The sequence below is a fragment of the Salvia splendens genome, chromosome 19 (assembly GCF_004379255.2).
Source record: "Salvia splendens isolate huo1 chromosome 19, SspV2, whole genome shotgun sequence".
NCBI lineage: Eukaryota > Viridiplantae > Streptophyta > Magnoliopsida > Lamiales > Lamiaceae > Salvia > Salvia splendens.
Genome location: NC_056050.1, coordinates 10,592,082 through 10,613,964, shown reverse-complemented (window position 1 = coordinate 10,613,964; position 21,883 = coordinate 10,592,082).

Below are 21,883 nucleotides of genomic sequence, written 5' to 3'. Positions count from 1 at the left end.
GTGATACAAACAGGCAGAATGAGATGATTGATTTTGCAGAGGCTATTGAAGATTGTAGACTCCTTGACCCGGGGACCGATGGTGCGGAGTTTACTTGGGCCAAAAATGGGCTGTTTGAAAGGCTGGATCGGATGTTCGTTAGTGAAGCTTGGACAAACATGTTTGAGGCGACTAGGGTGACCAACCTGCCAAGAGTTTCCTCGGACCATGGTCCGGTCTTAGCTAGATGCAAGATGCCATGGCCCTCAACTGGGGGTTGCGCCTTCCGATTTCAAAACATGTGGGTTCGGCATGAGGGGTTCTTGGCCCTTATTCAAAATGACTGGGCTCAACCGACGGGGGCGTCCGGTCTTTTAAACCTCCAAATTAAACTCGCAAGGGTTAAAAAAGTACTCAAAACTTGGAACAAAGAGGTCTTTGGCAACATCCATGCCAACCTCAAAGAGATGGAGGAGGAGATCGCGCAGGCTCAAGCCAACTTTGAGGCTGACTCGTCGCCCCAAAACAGGACCGAGATTAATAAGAGAATAGCTGAATACATCTTACTTCTCCGGATGGAGGAGGATTTTTGGAGACAAAAGGCGTCTCTAAGATGGCTTGCGGATGGGGATAAAAACACGCGATTCTACCAAAGTTGGGTGAAGCAGAAGAGAGTGCGACTTCGGATACATTCTATTATGTCAGAAGGTCAAGAGATTGCGGATGAGAATGAGATTAGGCATTCGGCGGTTGAGTTCTTCCGAAACCTACTTGCCCCGGACCTGCCCGAACTTGAGGAACCAGCCCTCGAGATTATCCCACAACTCCCCCCCTCAACGGATCTTGAGGAATTACATTTAGCCCCGGACTACGAAGAGGTGAAGAAGGTGGTGTTTGGCATCTCCGGGGACAGCGCACCCGGGCCGGATGGTTTTTCGGCCACTTTCTTTCAAGTGTGTTGGGGGATTATCGGGGTGGATGTCGTTGCTGCGGTTCGCCAGTTCTTCCTTGGGGCCTTCCTCCCCCGAAGCGTTACGGCTACGAACATTGTTTTGATTCCAAAGAAGGCTGCACCCGTGACTTGGGCTGACTATCGGCCGATCAGCCTATGCAATGTAGTAAACAAGATCATCACAAAGGTCCTAACTGGCCGACTTGCTCCCCTTCTACCTAGGGTTATCTCTCCAAATCAAAGCGGCTTTGTAAAGGGCCGCCTCCTACATGACAATGTTCTCCTCGCCCAGGAAATGTTCCATGAGCTCGCTCGGTGCTCCCCAGCGCCAAATGTAGCTGTTAAGATTGACATGGCTAAGGCTTATGATAGGGTGCAATGGAGCTTCCTACTTAAGGTTCTCAGGAGGATGGGTTTCTCGGAAGCATGGATAGGACTTATTGAGAGATGCATAGGCTCGTGTTGGTTCTCAGTCCTTATCAATGGGGCGCCCGCCGGGTTCTTTCACTCTACCCGAGGCCTCAGACAAGGTGATCCAATCTCTCCGGCGCTATTTGTGATTGCTGCGGAATACTTATCTCGAGCCCTTGATAAACTCATTCTTGGCAAGAAGGAGATGACTTTTAAGGCCTCAAGGAGATGCATGGAAATCACTCACTTGGCTTATGCAGATGACATTATCATATTTACACAAGCAGCCCCTACGCCGCCTCCGAGCATGTCTTGATGAGTACGAGAGAGTGTCGGGACAGTCGGTGAGCTTGCCCAAAAGTAACTTCTATATCGCTGAGGCTCACGAGCAATGGGCGCAAGCAATTCATAGAGATGGGGGTTTTGCCCGAGGGACTTTCCCCTTCTTGTATTTGGGGGTCCCAATCTATAGGGGAGCCAAGCGCACGGAAATGTTCATGTTCATTCGGGAGAAAATTGCTCGACGGATCTCGGGATGGGCGCATCGGCACTTATCCTTTGGGGGGAGACTTACCCTAATAAAGAGCACGCTTGAGGCGATTCCTATCCATGTCTTTCAGGCCATTGAGCCGACGGCTGGAGCAATGAAACTACTTGATCAACAAATGGCACGTTTCTTTTGGGGGTCGACGACTGAAAGAAAAAGGACACACTGGATCAGTTGGGAACAGATTTGTCTTCCCACCAACGAGGGGGGGCTTGGTATCCGTAAATTCACCGAGGTACTCCGAGCCTTTAATATCAAACTGTGGTGGCGGTTCCGAGAACAGAGCTCGTTGTGGGCAAGATATTTGAAGCAAAAGTACTGCGCCTCAACCTCACCTCTCTCTACAGGAACTTCGGGAAGGAATAGCCCAACTTGGAAACGACTTGGCCACTCGTGGACTCACGCACATCCGCACATCCGATGGCTGGTTGGGCAGGGAAACATTTATTTCTGGGATGACATTTGGCTCGGCGATAAACCCCTCAGAGATCTTGGGCTCGATGATCGGGGTAGGCCAGAGATGCTGGTCTCGGAGGTCATTACAGATGGCGCCTGGGAAGAGGCCAAACTGCGGGTGATCGGTGATCAGGCTGGACTCCCAAGACATATCATTGATCGAATCTGTACACTCCCGATCTTATCGGGGGAGCAGGATGTCCCAAGGTGGACTTTGTCTCGGAGAGGCGAATTTTCGCTTGCCTCGACCTGGGCCACGATCAGATCGCCTAGGCCCATCGTTCAGGGACTTGAGGACCTGTGGCAGGCCGGCCTTACGACCACCATAGCTATCTTCAACTGGAGACTCCTATCCAATCGGATCCCTGTTGATTCCAAGTTACAATGGCGAAAAATTGAGCTTGCATCTAAATGCCAATGCTGTCCCCGCCGACCAGGTACAGAGTCTCTCCAACATCTCTTTATCCAAGGGGAAGGGGCGATAAGGGTGTGGAAGGACTTCGACGGGTGGTTTGAAGGCAACTCCCACCCTATCGGGATGAACGATACCATCCCAACACGAATTGAAGTGTGGTCGACCAGAACGCAGCAGCCGGGAAGGAAGCATCTTAGTAGAGCCCTGCCGTACCTGATTTTTTGGTTTTTGTGGGCCGAAAGAAATAGAAGCCGTCACCATGGAACTCAATTTAAGGCAAGCAATGTGATATGGCAGAGCATCACCTTTGTCCGAAACTCTCTGGCTAATGGGAAGCTACGGCCGAAGCATTGGAGAGGCGTTCGGATTGGGTTTAGTATCCCGAACGAAGCCGAGGCACAACGACCGATGCGGCTCACGATGATGATCAAGTGGGAGCCGCCGGATCAACCGTGGTTAAAACTTAATGCGGATGGGTCCCTTGTCGAGGAAACAGGAAAGGCTGGGGGAGGGGGGCTTATCCGTGACTACTTGGGTAGGGTGCTCAAGGCCTTTGCTTTACCTTTCGACGCACACTCACCCCTTGAAGCTGAGCTTCTCGCCATGCACCACGGATTGGTGATGGCTGCGGAATTTGCGAGGCCAATTTGGCTTGAGGCGGACGCTGAACAAGCCGTAGCACTGATCCGAGGAAATCAATGGGGGCCTGCCCACATTCGCCAAGCAATGGCACACTTGGCCCTACACAAGAGACGCCTTCCCCTACAGATCTCTTTCATCCACCGCGAAGGCAACAAAGCAGCCGACCGCCTTGCGAAGATGGGTGCTGCTCTGAGTGAAAGCCGGATATTTGATGATCAGGATATACCGAGAGACCTATCAGACATCATCCGGAAGGAACAGATGGGGATCCCCAATGCCCGAGTCCAAGCTGAGGAAAGAAATTAGATTTGGTTTGATTTTATCTGGCCGTTTAAGGTTTGTAATAGAATGTAATAGGTTTGCTTTTATTAGCCCTTGAGATAGGGAAATAGTAGGGAGTATGATGAGGTCCGAGCATCTGGCCCTGGACCGCTTACTACTCCTATTTTTCTGTGTTGGCATACCACCTTGGGGAATGGCCACTCCTGTGTAATCTGTTCGTTTGTGATATATAGGGATGAGGGACCCACGAACCCTCCACCGCAGAGGTGTTAAAAAAAAAAAAAAAAAAAAAAAAAAGTTCAGATGTTTATCAACAACAACATGGCCAATGGGACCATCAAGCCGAAACACTGGAAGAGGGTGGTGCATTTGGGAATGAGCATTCCGAGACAGACAGTCTCAAGGGGGCCGAGACCATTGGTGATGCCGGTCAAGTGGCACCCCCCCGAGGGCTTGTGGATCAAGGTTAACACGGATGGGGCATACATGGAAGCTTTGGATAAAGCAGGAGGGGGAGGAGTGGTCCGTGATTGGACTGGAAAGTTGCTTGCGGCTTTCTCGACCCCTCTCGATGCCCACTCAGCTTTGGAGGCTGAACTCATGGCGGCTCATTGTGGACTCGAGCTTGCGAACGAGGTAGCGCAGCTCATATGGATGGAGACGGACGCTGAGCAAGTCGCCAAACTCCTCAATGGTAAAACGTGGGGGCCGGCACACGTCTGTCGGGTCATGGCGCGTCTCTTCCTCTTCAAGCAACAGCACATCATCCGCTTCTCATCCAACCCCCGGGAGGGGAACCAAACGGCGGATATGCTCGCTAAGATGGGCTTGGACCAGCAAAGCTACCTTCGTTACTCTGCCCAATCAGCTCCAAGACCCTTAAAGCACATCATTAGAATGGAAGAAATGGGAATACCCAACATTCGAGTTCGGTTTGAAGAACACGAGTAGCACTGTTGCCGAGGAAGGAAGGAGTGTTTTATCTTTTGTTTTTGTTCAATTGTATTTTGTCTTTTGGAAGGGAGTATGATGAGGTCCGGGTTGTTGGATCCGGACCACTTTCTACTCCTAATCTTTGTGTTGGCACATCACTTTTGGGTGTGGCCAGGATCTGTACTCAACCTCTTATGAAATATAGGGATGAGGGACCCACGAACCCTCCACCATAAAGGTGTTTGATTAAAAAAAAAAAAAGATGACCACCCTAGTTAATAGGAAGGCCCTCGTTGTACACTAATTGATCGTGGTGAGCCGTCACTTTTGGGCGGTTCAATGGCTGTTTGTTTTGGTTGCAATTGCCGTTGGTAATGCACAGGTGTGGGTCCGCCTTAACCCTCCACCCTCGGGGTGCTTTAAAAAAAAAAGCATATCCAGCCTTGGTCTTCTTGACACCACGGATCTTCTTCGCTATGTTCTTGCGTTCTTTCATTTGCTTCCTTGACTTCTAAATCTTGGTGTCAAGGACATTCCTGATTAGTCTGTATTTTGGCTCAAATTTCTTAGCATTTTCTACAGAATCATAAATCAAGCCAAAGCCAGTGGATTTGCCACCACCAAAGTGTGTTCTGAACTTGAACACAAAGATGACATTTGTATCCTTAACCTTGTACATCCTAGCCAACTTCTCTTTCAGCTCTTCCTGGATGCAACGCATCGATGATGAATTGCTTCCTCGAGAGGAAGCGATTTGTCATGAACTTCCTTGTTCTAATTGTGACGCCCTTGTCCGCCATTTTGGGTGTAATTAGCAAATTCACGCCTTGCTTCGCCGCTTGGATAGGATGTGATTCTGGCTGTTTTTTTTTTTTTTAATCAAAAGCACCACGAGGGTGGAGGGTTCAGGCGGACCCACACCTGTGCATTACTAAGGACAATTGCAACGAAAAACTTGGAACACCGAGCCGCCCAAAAGTGACGGCTCGCCAAAACCAATTAGAGTACAACGAGGGCCTCCCTACCAACTAGAGTGGTCAACAATGTACTCTTCACTATTCTATTGCAATTAACATGGTGCAACCTTCACATCACAAAATCCAAGATCCGTCACTTAATTGAGGCCCACAATAGGGATACCCCGCGATGAACGATCCCTCCCGGATCTAGTTCCTCGATGAAGCCTTCCTTCTCCCGGTTGGGGAGCCCACATGAGACATTCATTGAGCAAGTGCTCGGCTTGTTCGCACTAGAGTCATCCCGATCGAATGACACCGTGTCGACATTGTCTTTCAAATGCAAATTGTCGATGTGTTGAGCTTTGGAGTGCATGTCTCCCTTATGTGCCTTGCCTTTCCTCTTCCTCGACACCAATTGGAATCCATCCTCGTCCATGCTTGGTTGACTCCCAAGGGGCCCTCGAGGAGCCAACGGATCGACGTTCATTGTACCCTCCTTGTTCTTCTCTTGGTTGCCACTATCTTTTTCCTTGTTCGTGTGATCAATGTTCGGTGAGGTGCCAACCCTAATCGCTGCCTTTGGACGCCATTCTCGACGGAAGATCTTGTGATCGTGGCTAGGGTAGAACGCCTTGGTTGGTGTTCGGTAATCCTTGCCTCGACCCTTCCTTCCCAACGCATGACACTCATCAATGACATGCCCAACATGCTTACAATTCTCGCAAAACAATGGGATACGGTCCCATGCTACTTTGTGTCTTGAATTTTTGCCTAGGATGTTTAGCATGATCTCCTCCGTTGGGGGGGTGGAGATATCAATCTCAACACATATCCAAGCAAAAGAGAGCCGGGTTTGATTGATTGTGGCATGGTCCGCTTGTAACGGCTTGCCGATCGCCATGAGGGCCGATTCCTCAAAAAGATGGGCCGGTAGTCCCATGAAATTGCACCACACGGCAACGATGGGCGACTCAGAGAACGTATCAAAGTCCGACGCCCATTTGAACACCCTCATTGGGCGAATGTCAACAAACCAAACCGGACTCCCATTAGGGCCACTTAAGACCTTAGCATAATCAGCCATATCTTGGAATTGAAGTAGGATGTGCTTGGCATTCAAGTATTTCCAAGTGAAAGAACCAACTAGCCCCATACCCCTTAAGCTTTTTTGAATTTGGAAAGAAGAAGGGAGTGAGTGGGGAAACTTCCCAACAATGGCTAGTCCTAGTTTCTCCGAGAGATATTCCGTTTCAACATCGGTAAAGGAGAGATAAGGTGTACCTTCAAAGTCTCCGGCTGTCCCCAAAGGTGTGACCTTGCCGGCGTTGAGTGGGATTGGCTCGTCCTTATGGGTTTTATGTGGTGTTGAGGCTCCCACCATGCACCCCGTCCCCCAATGTGCGAACAAGTTTTTAGCCTCATTCCATGCATTCGCCGGCGGGACCAGGTTTTCCGGCGGTTACTCCGGCGGCCGGCCGTCGGTGCCATGGTCCCTCTTGTCTCCATCAATGCTGAATTGGGTGTGGATAACACATTGTGCTGAATTTGAATTCAGAATGGCATTTTTTTTTTATTTTTTATTTTTTTGTCAAACACCTTAACGGTGGAGGGTTCGTGGGTCCCTCATCCCTATATAGCAAAATATTTCTCGGTTACAATTAGCCTAGCTCGAGGCTTAGGGTTACAAGCGGCTATTACAACTAACTATTACAACCAAAACAAGGACAATCAAAAGGCCAAATCACCACAAGAGTAAGTAGGGGTGGTGTCACAAATGGCTCGACACCCACCTACTCTACGGTGTCCTCCTAAGCATCTTCCTCGGCACGGACCCGGAAGTTCGGAATCCCCATTTGTTCCATTCGAATGACATCTTGGACGGCTCACGGTAAGTCTTGGGCCTCCAAGACTCGACTGTGACTCAAGTCGACACCAATCTTCGCAAGTAAGTCAGCCGCCTTATTGCCTTCACGGTGGATGAAGGTAGTTCGGAGTGTGAGTTGACGCTTGTGTAAGGTCATGTGGGCCATGGCTTGGCGAGTGTGAGCAGGCCCCCAACTTGGCCCTTTAATGAGATTGAGTGCTTGCTCGGCGTCCGATTCGAGCCAAATTGGTTTCTCAAGCTCCGAGGCCAGCATCAAGCCGTGGTGCATGGCGAGTAGTTCGGCTTCGAGTGGTGAATGTGCTTCGAGAGGGAGCGCGTAGGCGACGAGCGCCTTACCCAAATGGTCTCGAATGAGGCCGCCTCCCCCAGCTTTTCCTGTTGCTTCGTTAAAGGACCCGTCCGTATTAAGTTTGATCCAGGCCTGATCCGGTGGTTCCCACTTAACCATCATAGCGAGTCGCGGTAGCCGTTGAGGTTCGGCATGGCTTGGGATACTGACTCCGAGCCTAACCCCTCTCCAATGCTTTGGCTTAAGCCTCCCATTGGCCATGCTGTTTCGGACGAAAGTGAGGATTTGCCAAATCACATTGCTCGGTTTGAATTGAACATCATGATGGCGGCTTCTATTTCTCTCTGCCCAGAGGAACCAGAAGATAAGGTAAGGCATGGCTCGGCTGAGGTGCTTCCTTCCCGGCTGCTGCACTCTTCTCGCCCATACCTCAATTCTTGTTGGGATCGTGTCATTGACCACGAGAGTGGGGGCCGAGACTTCGAACCACCCGTCGAATTCCCTCCACACTCTTGTTGCACCTACTCCTTGAATGAAGAGATGTTGGAGAGACTCGGTACTAGGCCTGTGCGGGCAGCACTGGCATTTGGATGCGAGTTCAATCTTGCGCCATTGCAGCTTTGCGTCAACAGGGATGCGGTTAGATATGAGCCTCCAATTGAAGATAGCGATGGTAGTTGTGAGGCCAGCCGTCCAAATCTCCTCGAGCCCTTGGATGATGGGTTGAGGCGACCGGACCGTCTCCCAAGTCGAGGCTAGCGAGAAATCTCCTCGCCTCGTGAGCGTCCATCGTGGGATGTCCGGCTCCCCGGGGAGTATCGGGGTTTTGCAAATTTGATCAATGATCTGTTGGGGAAGGCCCACCTGGTCGTGGAGAACTTGGAGTTTTGGAGCGTCCCACTCACCATCCGTGATAAAATCCGAGACAATCGTTGTAGGGCTGCCCCTCTCGTCGAAACATAGCCCCCTAAGAGGGACGTTGCCAAGCCATATATCATCCCAGAAGTAGATCTTACCTTGACCAACAATCCAACGAATGTGCGGGTGAGCGTGGGCCCAAGCTTTGGCCAGCCTCCTCCACGTCGGGCTATTCCTTCCCTTGATCCTTGGCGAAAGTGGCGAGGAATTGGCGCAATACTTTCTCATCATGTACCGGGCCCATAAAGAGTTCTGTTCTCTGAACCGCCACCAGAGTTTAATGTTGAATGCTCTTAGAACTTCTGTGAACTTTCGGATCCCGAGCCCTCCCTCCTTGGTGGGGAGGCACATTTGGTCCCAGCTGATCCAATGTGTCCGTTTTTTCTCAGTCGTCGAGCCCCAAAAGAAGCGAGCCAATTGCTGATCGAGTAGCTTAAGGGTTCTGGCCGTGGGCTCAATGGCTTGGAAGATGGTTTTTTTTTTTTTTTTTTTTTTTTTTTTTTTTTTTTTTATCAAACACCTCTACGTTGGAGGGTTCGTGGGTCCCTCATCCCTATAATTCCAAAGGCGGTAATTACAAGGCGTGGCCACACCCAAAAGTGGTGTGCCGTAACAAATCAAGAGTAGTATGCGGTCCAATCCCACAAGGTTCGGACCTCATCATACTCTTTTCCAAAATACAATTAACCAAAAAGCTAGTCACTATTGTCTCCCATCGTCTCATTATCAACTTTAATGCCCGTTCCCGTCAAGGTATCGGATGTGCGACACTCCCATCTCGTCCAATCTAACCAAGTCCAACAGTTCTCTCGGTGCTGAGTTGTAGTGCATTCGTAGACCACTGTCTTGGACTAGCCCCATTTTCGCAAGGAAATCCGCCGCTTTGTTCCCCTCCCTGTGTATGAAGGTGGCTCGGAATTTGAGTTGGCGTTTATGAAGGGTTAGTTGCGCCACCGCTTGCCGGGCGAGTGCCGGGCCCCATCCTGTCCCATTGACCAATTTGATTGCTTGCTCTGCATCGGACTCAATCCAGATTGGTAGGGCGAGTTCTTTGGCTATATTTAGCCCGTGGAGCATGGCCAACAGCTCCGCCTCTAACGCCGAGTGTGCTTCTAGGGGTGTGCTGAAGGCGACGAGCATCTTACCCAAGTGGTCTCGAATAATCCCTCCAGCCCCTGTTCTACCGTTCGCTTCATTGTAGGAGCCATCTGTGTTGAGCTTTATCCACGGCTGGTCCGGGGGGTTCCATTTGATTGCCATGGCTAGGGGTAGCGCCCTGATTGCCGCCGCTTGAGGAATGTTGATTCCAAGTTTAACTCCCTTCCAATGTTTCGGCTTCAAGCTTCCATTGGACATAGCATTCCGAATGAACATGTGGACCTGCCATACCACGTTTTGTGGTTTAAACTGTGTGCCTTGGTGGCGACTCCTGTTTCTCTCCGACCAGATAAACCACAGAATGAGGTATGGAGTGGCTCGGCTAAGATGTTTCTTGTTCGGCTGTTGGTACCTTCGCGCCCACACTTCGATTCTCGTAGGGATTGTATCATTGATATGGATGCGGGGGAACGGGCCTGTGAACCAACCGTCAAACTCACTCCATACTCTGCGAGCTCCATGTCCCTGGATGAAGAGGTGTTGGAGGGACTCGGTATTCGGTCGGTGGGGGCAGCATTGGCACTTAGAGGCTAGCTCAATCTCCCGCCACTGAAGCTTCGTGTCAACCGGCACCCGATTGGAGAGAAGCCTCCAGATAAAGATGGCTATTGAGTTGGTGAGGCCTGCCTTCCAAACGTCCCCCAAACCTTGGATGATCGGGTTTCGCCCTCGAAGTGTGTCCCATGTCGAAGCCACCGTGAATTCCCCATGTTTAGAGAGGTTCCACCTCAGGATATCCTGTTCATCATGGAGGATCGGTGTATTAATGATGCCATCGATAACATGCTGAGGGAGGCCGGCCTGATTGTGAAGAAGCTGAAGCTTGGGCACATCCCAACCCCCATTAGTAATGAACTCCGAAACCCGGGTGGTTGGTCTTCCCCTATCATCAAGACTAAATTCCCTCAGAGGGCTATTGCCAAGCCAAATGTCATCCCAGAAGTAGATGTCCCCTTGTCCCACTAGCCATCTCATGTGCGGTTGTGCGAGGGGCCATGCTCTTGAGAGCCTTCTCCACGTAGGGCTACTCCTGCTCGGCAGTCTCAAGGTGAGCGGTGTGGAGTTGGTGCAATATTTTGCCATCATGTATCTTGCCCAAAGGGAGTTTTGCTCCCGAAAGCGCCACCAAAGTTTGATATTGAAGGCGCGGAGGACCTCCATAGTTTTCCGGATCCCAAGGCCTCCTTCATCAGTGGGCCGACACATTTGTTCCCAACCAATCCAATGGGTCCGCTTCTTCTCATTCGTAGACCCCCAAAAGAATCGGGCCATTTGTTGATCAAGTTGCTTAAGGGTACCGGCCGTGGGCTCGACGGCTTGGAAGATGTGTAAGGGGATCGCTTCAAGGGTGCTCTTAATCAACGTAAGCCTTCCTCCAAAGGATAGGTGACGGTGTGCCCATCCTGAGATCCTTCTTGCAATCTTTTCTCGTAGAAAGAGGAACATGTCCGTGCGTTTGACACCACGATAGATAGGTACTCCGAGGTAGAGGAAAGGGAAAACCCCTCTAGTGAAGCCCCCTTCCGCCTGGATCGAGTTTGCCCAATGCTCATGGGCCTCGGCAATATAGAAATTACTCTTAGCAAGGCTGACTTGTTGGCCGGAGACTCTTTCATACTTTTCAAGACAAGCTCTTAGCCGGCGCATAGGATTTGCCGCCGCTTGGGTGAAGATGATAATGTCGTCCGCATAGGCTAGATGGCTGATCTCCATGCATCTCCGGGAGGCTTTGTACGTCATGTCCTTTTGGCCGAGGATGAGCTTATCTAATGCTCGGGACAGGTATTCCGCAGCGATCACGAACAGAGCGGGGGAGATCGGATCTCCTTGCCGAAGTCCACGAGTTGATCTAAAGAAGCCCGCGGGTGCCCCGTTAACAAGGACCGAGAACCAGCAATACCCAATACACCTCTCCATAAGTGAAATCCATGAATCCGGGAATCCCATACGGCGTAAAACTTTGAAGAGGAAGGGCCATTGGACCCTATCATAGGCTTTAGCCATGTCAATCTTTACTGCCACATTAGGCGCTGGGGAGCATCTAGCAAGCTCATGGAACATTTCTTGAGCCAGAAGTGCGTTGTCGTTAAGGAGCCGACCTTTGACAAAACCACTTTGGTTTGGGGAGATGACCTGTGGGAGGAAAGGAGAGAGTCGAGAGGTGAGTACCTTGGTAATGATCTTGTTTAAAACATTGCAGAGACTGATGGGTCGGTAGTCGGTCCATGACTCCGGCGATGCCTTCTTTGGGATAAGGACAATGCTTGTGGCCGTGATGCTCCTTGGCAGGAAGGCCCCTCTGAAGAACTGTCTGATTGCTTCCACTACCTCCGGCCCCACAATGGACCAGCAGGCTTGATAGAAGGTGGCCGAGAAGCCATCAGGTCCGGGTGCACTATCTCCGGAAATGCAAAAGGTGGCACTCCTGACCTCGTCCGCACTTGGAGCATCTGCGATGTCAACGAACTGCTCGGCTGAGTGGACCTGCTGGATTAGGTCGAGGTCTGGGTCTTCAAGTGTCGGATTGTTGGGGGCAAGGAGTTGTTGGAAGAACTCCACTGCGGACTTTTTAATCTCGGCTTCCTCGGTGAGCTCCTGCCCATTGACACGAATTGAATGGATGCGGAGACGGACCCTCTTTTGTTTCACCCAGCTTTGATAGAACCGGGTATTTTTGTCTCCCTCGGCAAGCCACCTCAAAGCTGCCTTCTGTCGCCAAAAATCTTCTTCCATTCTCAGCAAAAGGATGTACTCGGCAATGTGTTTGTTGATCGCTGTCCTGTGCTCCGGAGTCGGCCTTGCCTCGAAACTAGATTGGGCCAGAGCAATTTCTTCCTCCTTTTCCTTTAGATTAGCATGGATGTTCCCAAAGACCTCTTTGTTCCACTCCTTAAGGGCCTTTTTAACTCTGGCCTGCTTGATTTGAATGTTTAGGATTCCACCCGCCCCCGTGGGTTCCTCCCATGCTTTTTGCACTACGGCCATGAATCCTTCATGTCGGATCCACATGTTCTGGAACCTGAATGCCTTGGCTCCAGCGGATGTGTTCATCTTCGTGCACCTGACAAGAATTGGTCCATGGTCCGAGGCAACCCGGGGGAGATTCGTAACCCGAGTAGCCTCGAAGGTCTTAGTCCAATCCTCACTGACAAGCACTCTATCCAACCTTTCAAAGAGGCCATTCTTGGCCCAAGTGAATGCCGCTCCATCAAAACCAGGATCAAGCAGCCTACAGTCTTCCGTTGCCTCCGCAAAATCAACCATCTCGGCTTGCCGGTTAGTATCACTTCCGACTCTGTCTTGGTGTGATAGAATGGTGTTGAAATCGCCACCGATGATCCAAGGTGTTCCCTCGAGAGGCCCGGCAATCTCTCTCATCTTGTCCCATAATTGATGTCGTTCAGCCCTTGTACATTTGGCGTACACGGCTGAAATGGCCACCGGCCTAGCAAGGCGGTGGGACTTGAGGTAACCGTGAAGGATTTGTTCCGAGTCATTCTCAATATCAAAAGTGGACCCCTCTTCCGCGAACATCCAAATCTTCCCGTTCGTGTTCGAACCAATGAAGGGCAGCCCCAAGGCCTTAGAGAATCGGTCCGGGTCCGGGTGTGTGAGCGGTTCCATTATTGCAAGAAATAAAACATTATGACAATCAATAAGTCTTTTTAGAACGTTTTGAGTGGGCGCATTCGCAATCCCCCTCACGTTCCAAAACATGAAATTGTACGACATCATTAACAGGAAGGGTGCGTACCCAAAGAGGCTGAAGGCCCTCCTTGGTAGTCAGTGCGGTGTTGCTCTTTGTTCGGGGCGACCTCCTCGGCATCGTCGGCCGAACTGTTGCCTCCTAACCTCTCGACCCCCATGTGCAACTCCATGGGGTCTTCGTCCGCATCCCCACAATTCTCAACATCAAATTCTCCGTTCGCCATGAGAGAGTAATATTGGTTAGTACTCATGTGGTTCTTTGCCGAGAATTACCCACGCCCCCTTGTCAAGGCATGGCGCGCGCCTCCTCTCGGATTCCCTCGACGAGCTGGTGAGACCGAGCGCCTCGCATTAGGGGAGCCCCACTCCACGTCCATGTTCCCACGTGGTGATGGTGGTTCGGAGGTGGGATGCAATGGGTTCCCCCGGTTCGGTGGGGACTTCCCAACCTCGGTCCCGGCCTTGAGCCCGGCATTTTGAGTTCCGGAGCTCGGTCCGCTCCCCAAAGCAGAGTCCGGCATTTTAGAGTCCGGCCTTGAGCCCGGCATTTTCGAGTTCGGTCCCTCCCAGGAAGTACCACCGATATCCTCCCCATTTGTTTTGTTATTGTTTGGTCGATCACCGGCCTTGCCTTGCTTCTTCCCATAACGTTTCCATTCATTGGAGCTGGGGGCATTCTTCCCCATATCTTGCTTCCCCTTCTCGGTTTGTCTCTCGGGTTGTGACTGTTTAGGCGGGCCGTTGTGGTAGTTTCTCTTTGGCGGCCGTTCCTTCTTGCCCGTCGCATAGCACACCTCACTTGCATGGCCGACGTGTTTACATTCTTGACAATATGATGGTATCTTGTCCCATCGGACCCGCTGCACTGTTTCTCGCCCACCAAGGTCAAGGATTATCTCTTCGGTAGGCGGTTTTGTGATGTCTATCTCGACGCAAATTCGGGCAAATGAAAGCCGAGTCTTGTTTGCCGTGGCTCGATCAATCTGTATTGGAGTGCCGAGAAGCTTGCCGATGGCGAATAAGGCGGATTGGTCGAAAAGATGAATGGGGAGGCCAATTAGGTTGCACCAAATTGCCGCAATGGGGGACTCGCAGTATGCATCAAAGTCCGGGGACCATTTGAAGACCCTCATCGGGTGACGGTCAATGAGCCATACGGGCGTACCCCTTGGGCCTCCAAGGATTCGGGCATAGTCCGCCAAGTCCTCGCATTGAATGAGAATATGTTTAGCATTAATGTACTTCCAACTGAATCCACACCGGAGTTTAATATTATCGAGAGTCTTTTGGATTTGCAGTCCGGTAGGGATAGAGTGAGAGAACTTACCCACAATGGCGTGTCCCATGCTCTCAGCAAGCTTTTGAGTTTCCGCTCCGGAGAAGTAGATGGCCGGGATGCCGTCGGACACTGAAGCAAATCCAATGTTCTGAAGCTTATCCGGCTCAAAGGCTTGAGGGCCGTTAGGGTCAGTCGAGCCTTTAAGCATGTCCGCCATCGTTTTCGGCCGGCCGGGGTGGCTTGAGGTGCCTTCACCCCCGCCATGTAGCGTGTAACTCGCCGAGCCCGACGGAGTACCCTTAAGCAAGTCCGCCATCGATTTCGGCCACGCCGAGGTCCCCGGGGTAGCTTCTACCCCCCCATGTTGAGTAACTTCATTTGGCCCTTGTGTTGCGGCATTCGCCGAGGGCTTAGGTGTATTTCCTTTTCTCTTCGGGTTGTTGTGTTCGGCTTTTCCATTCTCGGTGTGGATCTTCTCGGCACCATCGTTGTCGTTGTGTACCCTTCTCGGCTTTTCCATTCTCGGCAGTTCGGCTTTTCCTTTCTCGGTGTGGACCTTCTCGGCCTCTTCATTCTCGGTGTGGATCTTCTCGGCATCATCCATTGGCGTATCGTTGGGTGTTGGTGTTTCTCTTGTCAATACGCCCATCTCGGCACTAGGCGTGGCCTTGTTCGTTGTCTCGATAATAAGCTTTTCTCGGTTGGCGTTAGGGTTCGCCTTAGGTCGCAGCTGGCCGAGCTCCACACAATAATGTTCCGGGCTGGCCTCAAACGTAGCTCGGATCTTGCTAGTTCGTCCTCGTTCGAGAGGGGGGAAGTCCTCAAGAGATGCCCCACTCCCATTCCAAGGTGTGTGTGTGACACTTTGCATGCATCCCGAAGAGTTTTGGGGGAACTCCGGTGGTTTGTGACTGGCCGTCGGTAGGTTTCCGGCACGGAGAGGCTGCGCCGCCGCTGCATCGAGCGTTTCCACCGAGTCCAACGCTGCAAGATGAAGGATCTCATCTAGTTTTGGGTTCCTTGGTGGGGATCCAAACGATGCAACTCGTGCCATGTTAGAGGGGAAAGGGGGGGGGGGCACTTTCAAGGGGGGCTTTTGTACTTGCTATCATTTTAGGCAAGTTTGCTTTTGTACCTGATGGCTTAGGTAGGAAAGGTGGATTAGTGCTTTCAAAGTCAACTTTTGTCCCAGCCTCCAGATTAGGTAGGTTTGCTTTTCCACTTTCCAATGGGGCAAGGACAGCACATGGGGCAGCTTGTGCTTCACGTGACCTAGCAAGTCTTGGCTGGGGATTGTGGAGGGAGGGGACTTCACCGGAAACGGTCATAAGCTCGACGGCGGGAGCAGCAGTTTCCGGCGAGCCGCCTCCTTCCGGCACGGTTTCTACCGTTGGGGGCATCGAACTCTTCTTCACATTCATTCCAATGCTCCACTTCCTCTTCCTTCTTATGAGGCAAGTCGGGGTCCTCCAACCTGAAAGAGAGCCCCAAGTCGAGGGACGGAGTCGCCGGGAACAGGGATCCTTTGCATTTGGAACTACCGGCCGAAGGTCCTTCCTCCTCACCGAAGTCTATCTTCTTCCTTAGTTGCTTGTCCTCGGGCATCGGAGACGGGACAAATCTCTTACGACCATTGCCTTTGGTAGGAGGCGCCGGCGTACTTTTCCGGGCTTTGAGCTTTGCTTTAGCCATTTTTAGTTCCATGGATTTGGTCGGACGTTGAAGGGAAGCGGCCTCACCAGCTCGGAAGACCATTTGCTGATCGGAGAGGACCCGAGCTTCCTCATCCCCGGGAACAATGTCAGGCAAATGATCCGGATTTAGGGCCGGAGTGTCTATCTTTTCGTCGGGGTCCGGCGGTTGCCCCATTGTTTCGGCCAGCCGGGCGGGCTTCGGCAAGGTATGACGGGAGCCGCGAGCCAAGTCCGACATTGAAGTGGCTTTCGTCGGGGATGGGCCGGGGGTGACAGGCGGAGTGGGATTGGGAGGTGGCCGACAGGGTGGTGAGGGTGGAGGGGCGGGTGGCGACGTGAGGGATGGGTGGGTGTTTTCCGGCGATGCAATAGGGAGTTATTTTGAGAGAAGGGAGAGCGTCTCTCTCTCTCACGGATTTTTCCGTTGTCCCAATGGCTTGGAAGATGTGGATAGGAACTGCCTCAAGAGTGCTCTGAATGAGCGTTAGCCTTCCTCCAAAGGATAGATGACGATGCGCCCATCCGGAGATCCTTCTAGCGATCTTCTCTCGAATGAACATGAACATTTCGGTTTTCTTGACTCACGGTATATAGGGACCCCCAAATAGAGGAATGGGAAGGACCCCCGAGCAAAGCCTCCTTCGTTTTGGATTTCATGCGCCCAATGCTCGTGCGCTTCAGCAATATAGAAATTGCTTTTTGCAAGATTGATCTGCTGCCCGGAGACTCTCTCATACCCGTCAAGGCACTCTCTAAGCCGACGCAATGGGGTTGCAGCTGCTTGAGTGAAGATAATAATGTCATCGGCATATGCTAAGTGGCTGATTTCCATTCACCTCCTGGCCGCTTTGAAGGTCATCTCTTTTTACCAAGGATGAGCTTGTCGAGGGCCCTGGAGAGATACTCTGCGGCAATCACAAACAACGCATCCGAGTAGATTTGAAGAATCCAGTTGGGACACCGTTAATAAGAACCGAGAACCAACAAGAACCAATGCACCTTTCAATCAGGTCGATCCACGCATCCGAGAAACCCATGCGCCGAAGCACCTTGATCAAGAAGCTCCATTGCACTCTATCATACGCCTTGGCCATGTCGATCTTAATGGCCACATTCGGTGCAGGGGAGCACCTTGCTAATTCGTGGAACATCTCTTGGGCGAGGAGGGCGTTGTCATGTAGGAGCCGCCCCTTCACGAATCCACTCTGGTTCGGGAGATAACCTGTGGCAAAAAAGGTTTTTTTTTTTTTTTTTTTTTTTTTTTTTTTTTTTTTTCAATCAAACACCTCTACGGTGGAGGGTTCGTGGGTCCCTCATCCCTATATTTCCACAAGAGATAATTACAAGGCGTGGCCACACCCAAAAGTGGTGTGCCGTAACAAAATCAAGAGTAGTATGCGGTCCGATCCCACAAGGTTCGGACCTCATCATACTCCTTTCCAAAATACAATTAACCACAAAAGCTAGTCACTATTGTCTCCCGTCGTCTCATGATCAACTTTGATGCCCGTCCCCGTCTAGGTTTCGGATGTGCGACACTCCCATCTCGTCCAATCTAACCAAGTCCAATAGTTCTCTCGGTGCTGAGTTGTAGTGCATTCGTAGGCCACTGTCTTGGACTAGCCCCATTTTCGCAAGAAAGTCCGCCGCTTTGTTCCCCTCCCTGTGTATGAAGGTGGCTCGGAATTTGAGTTGGCGTTTGAGAATGGTTAGTTGCGCCACCGCTTGCCGAGCGAGTGCCGGCCCCCATCCCGTCCCATTGACCAATTTGATTGCTTGCTCTGCATCTCTGACTCAATCCAGATTGGTAGGGCCGTATTCCTTGGCTATATTTAGCCCGTGAATCATGGCCAACAGCTCCGCTTCTAACGCCGAGTGGGCCTCAAGGGGTGTGCTGACGGCGACGAGCATCTTACCCGAGTGGTCTCGAATAATCCCGCCAGCCCCTGTACTGCCGTTCGCTTCATTATAGGAGCCATCCGTGTTGAGCTTTATCCACGGCTGATCCGGGGGGTTCCATTTGATTGCCATGGCTAGGGGTGGCGCCCTGATTGCCGCCGCTTGTTGAGGAATATTGATTCCAAGTTTAACTCCCTTCCAATGTTTCGGCTTCAAGCTTCCATTAGACATAGCATTTCGAATGAACATGTGGACCTGCCATACCACGTTTTGTGGTTTAAACTGTGTGCCTTGGTGGCGGCTCCTGTTTCTCTCCGACCATATAAACCAAAGGATGAGGTATGGAGTGGCTCGGCTAAGATGTTTCTTGTTCGGCTGTTGGCACCTTCGCGCCCACACTTCGATTCTCGTAGGGATTGTGTCATTGATATGGATGCGTGGGAACGGGCCTGTGAACCAGCCGTCGAACTCACTCCATACTCTGCGAGCTCCATATCCCTGAATGAAGAGGTGTTGGAGTGACTCAGTGTTCGGTCTGTGGGGGCAGCATTGGCACTTAGAGGCTAGCTCAATCTCCCGCCACTGAAGTTTCGTGTCAACCGGTACCCGATTGGAGAGAAGCCTCTAGATAAAGATGGCTATTGAGTTGGTGAGGCCTACCTTCCAAACGTCCCCCAAACCATGGATGATCGGGTTTCGTCCTCGAAGTGTGTCCCATGTCGAAGCCACCGTGAATTCCCCATGCTTAGAGAGGTTCCACCTCGGGATATCCTGTTCGTCATGGAGGATCGGTGTATTAATGATGCCATCGATAACATGCTGAGGGAGGCCGGCCTGATTGTGAAGGAGTTGAAGCTTGGGCACATCCCAACCACCATTTGTAATGAACTCCGAGACCCGGGTGGTTGGTCTTCCCCTATCATCAAGACTAAGTTCCCTCAGAGGGCTATTGCCAAGCCAAATGTCATCCCAGAAGTAGATGTCCCCTTGTCCCACTAGCCATCTCATGTGCGGTTGCGCGAGGGGCCATGCTCTTGAGAGCCTTCTCCACGTAGGGCTACTCCTGCTCGGCAATCTCAAGGTGAGCGGTGTGGAGTTGGGAGCAATATTTTGCCATCATGTATCTTGCCCAAAGGGAGTTTTGCTCCCGAAATCGCCACCAAAGTTTGATATTGAAAGCGTGGAGGACCTCCATAGTTTTTCGGATCCCAAGGCCTCCTTCATCAGTGGGCCGGCACATTTGTTCCCATCCAATCCAATGGGTCCGCTTCTTTTCATTCGTAGACCCCCAAAAGAATCGGGCCATTTGTTGATCAAGTTGCTTGAGGGTACCGGCCGTGGGCTCGACGGCTTGAAAGATGTGCAAGGGGATCGCTTCAAGAGTGCTCTTAATCAACGTAAGCCTTCCTCCAAAGGATAGGTGACGGTGTGCCCATCCTGAGATCCTTCTTGCAATCTTTTTCCCGTAGAAAGAGGAACATGTCCGTGCGCTTGACACCACGGTAGATAGGGACACTGAGATAGAGAAAAGGAAAGGCCCCTCTAGAGAAGCCTCCTTCCGCCTGGATCGAGTTTGCCCAATGTTCATGGGCCTCGGCAATATAGAAATTACTCTTGGCGAGGCTGACTTGTTGGCCGGAGACTCTTTCATATTTTTCGAGACAGGCTCTTAGCCGGCGCATAGGATTTGCCGCCGCTTGGTTGAAGATGATAATGTCGTCCGCATAGGCTAGATTGCTGATCTCCATGCATCTCCGGGAGGCTTTGAACGTCATGTCCTTTTGGCCGAGGATGAGCTTATCTAATGCTCGGGACAGGTAGTCCGCCGCGATTACGAACAGAGCGGGGAGATCGGGTCTCCTTGCCGAAGTCCTCGAGTTGATCTAAAGAAGCCCGAGGGTGCCCCGTTAACAGGACCGAGAACCAGCAACACCCAATACACCTCTCCATAAGTGAAATCCATGAATCCGGGAACCCATACGGCGTAAAACTTTGAAGAGGAATGGCCATTGGACCCTATCATAGGCTTTAGCCATGTCAATCTTTACTGCCACATTAGGCGCTGGGGAGCATCTAGCAAGCTCATGGAACATCTCTTGAGCCAGAAGTGCGTTGTCGTTAAGGAGCCGACCTTTGACAAATCCACTTTGGTTTGGGGAGATGACCTGTGGGAGGAAAGGAGAAGTCGAGAGGTGAGTACCTTGGTAATGATCTTGTTTAAAACATTGCAGAGACTGATGGGTCGGTAGTCGGTCCATGACTCCGGCGAAGCCTTCTTTGGATAAGGACTATGCTTGTGGCCGTGATGCTCCTCGGCAGAAGGCCCCTCTGAAGAACTGTCTGATTGCGTCCACTACCTCCGGCCCGCCCCAATAGGCCAGCAGCTTGATAGAAGGTGGCCGAGAAGCCGTCGGTCCGGGTGCACTATCTCCGGAAATGCAAAAGGTGGCACTCCTGACCTCGTCCGCACTTGGAGCATCTGCGATGTCAGCGAACTGCTCGGCTGAGTGGACCTGCTGGATTAGGTCGAGGTCTGGATCTTCAAGTGTCGGATTGTTGGGGCAAGGAGTTGTTGGAAGAACTCCACTGCGGACTTTTTAATCTCGGCTTCCTCGGTGAGCTCCTGCCATTGACACGTATTGAATGGATGCGGAGACGAACCCTCTTTTGTTTCACCCAGCTTTGGTAGAACCGGGTATTTTTGTCTCCCTCGGCAAGCCACCTCAAGCTGCCTTCTGTCGCCAAAATCTTCTTCCATTCTCAGCAAAAGGATGTACTCGGCAAATTGTGTTTGTTGATCGCTGTCTGTGATCCGGGGTCGGCCTTGCTTCGAAACAAGATTGGGCCAAGCAATTTCTCCTCCTTTTTCTTTTAGATTAGCATGGATGTTTCCAAAAACCTCTTTGTTCCACTCCTTAAGGGCCTTTTTAACTCTGGCCTGCTTGATTTGAATGTTTAGGATTCCACCCGCCCCCGTGGGCTCCTCCCATGCTTTTGCACTACGGCCATGAATCCTTCATGTCGGATCCACATGTTCTGGAACCTGAAAGCCTTGGCTCCAGCGGATGTGTTCATCTTCGTGCACCTGACAAGAATTGGTCCATGGTCCGAGGCAATCCGGGGGAGGTTCGTAACCCGAGTAGCCTCGAAGGTCTTAGTCCAATCCTCGCTGACAAGCACTCTATCCAACCTTTCAAAAAGGCCATTCTTGGCCCAGTGAATGCCGCTCCATCAAACCAGGGTCAAGCAGCTACAATCTTCCGTTGCCTCCGCAAAATCTACCATCTCGGCTTGCCGGTTGGTATCACTTCCGACTCTGTCTGGGTGAGATAGCATGGTGGTTGAAATCGCCAACGATGATCCAAGGTGTTCCCTCAAGAGGCCCGGCAATCTCTCTCATCTTGTCCCCATAGGGATGTCTTTCAGCCCTTGTACATTTGGCGTACACGGCTTAGATGGCCACCGGCCTAGCAAGGC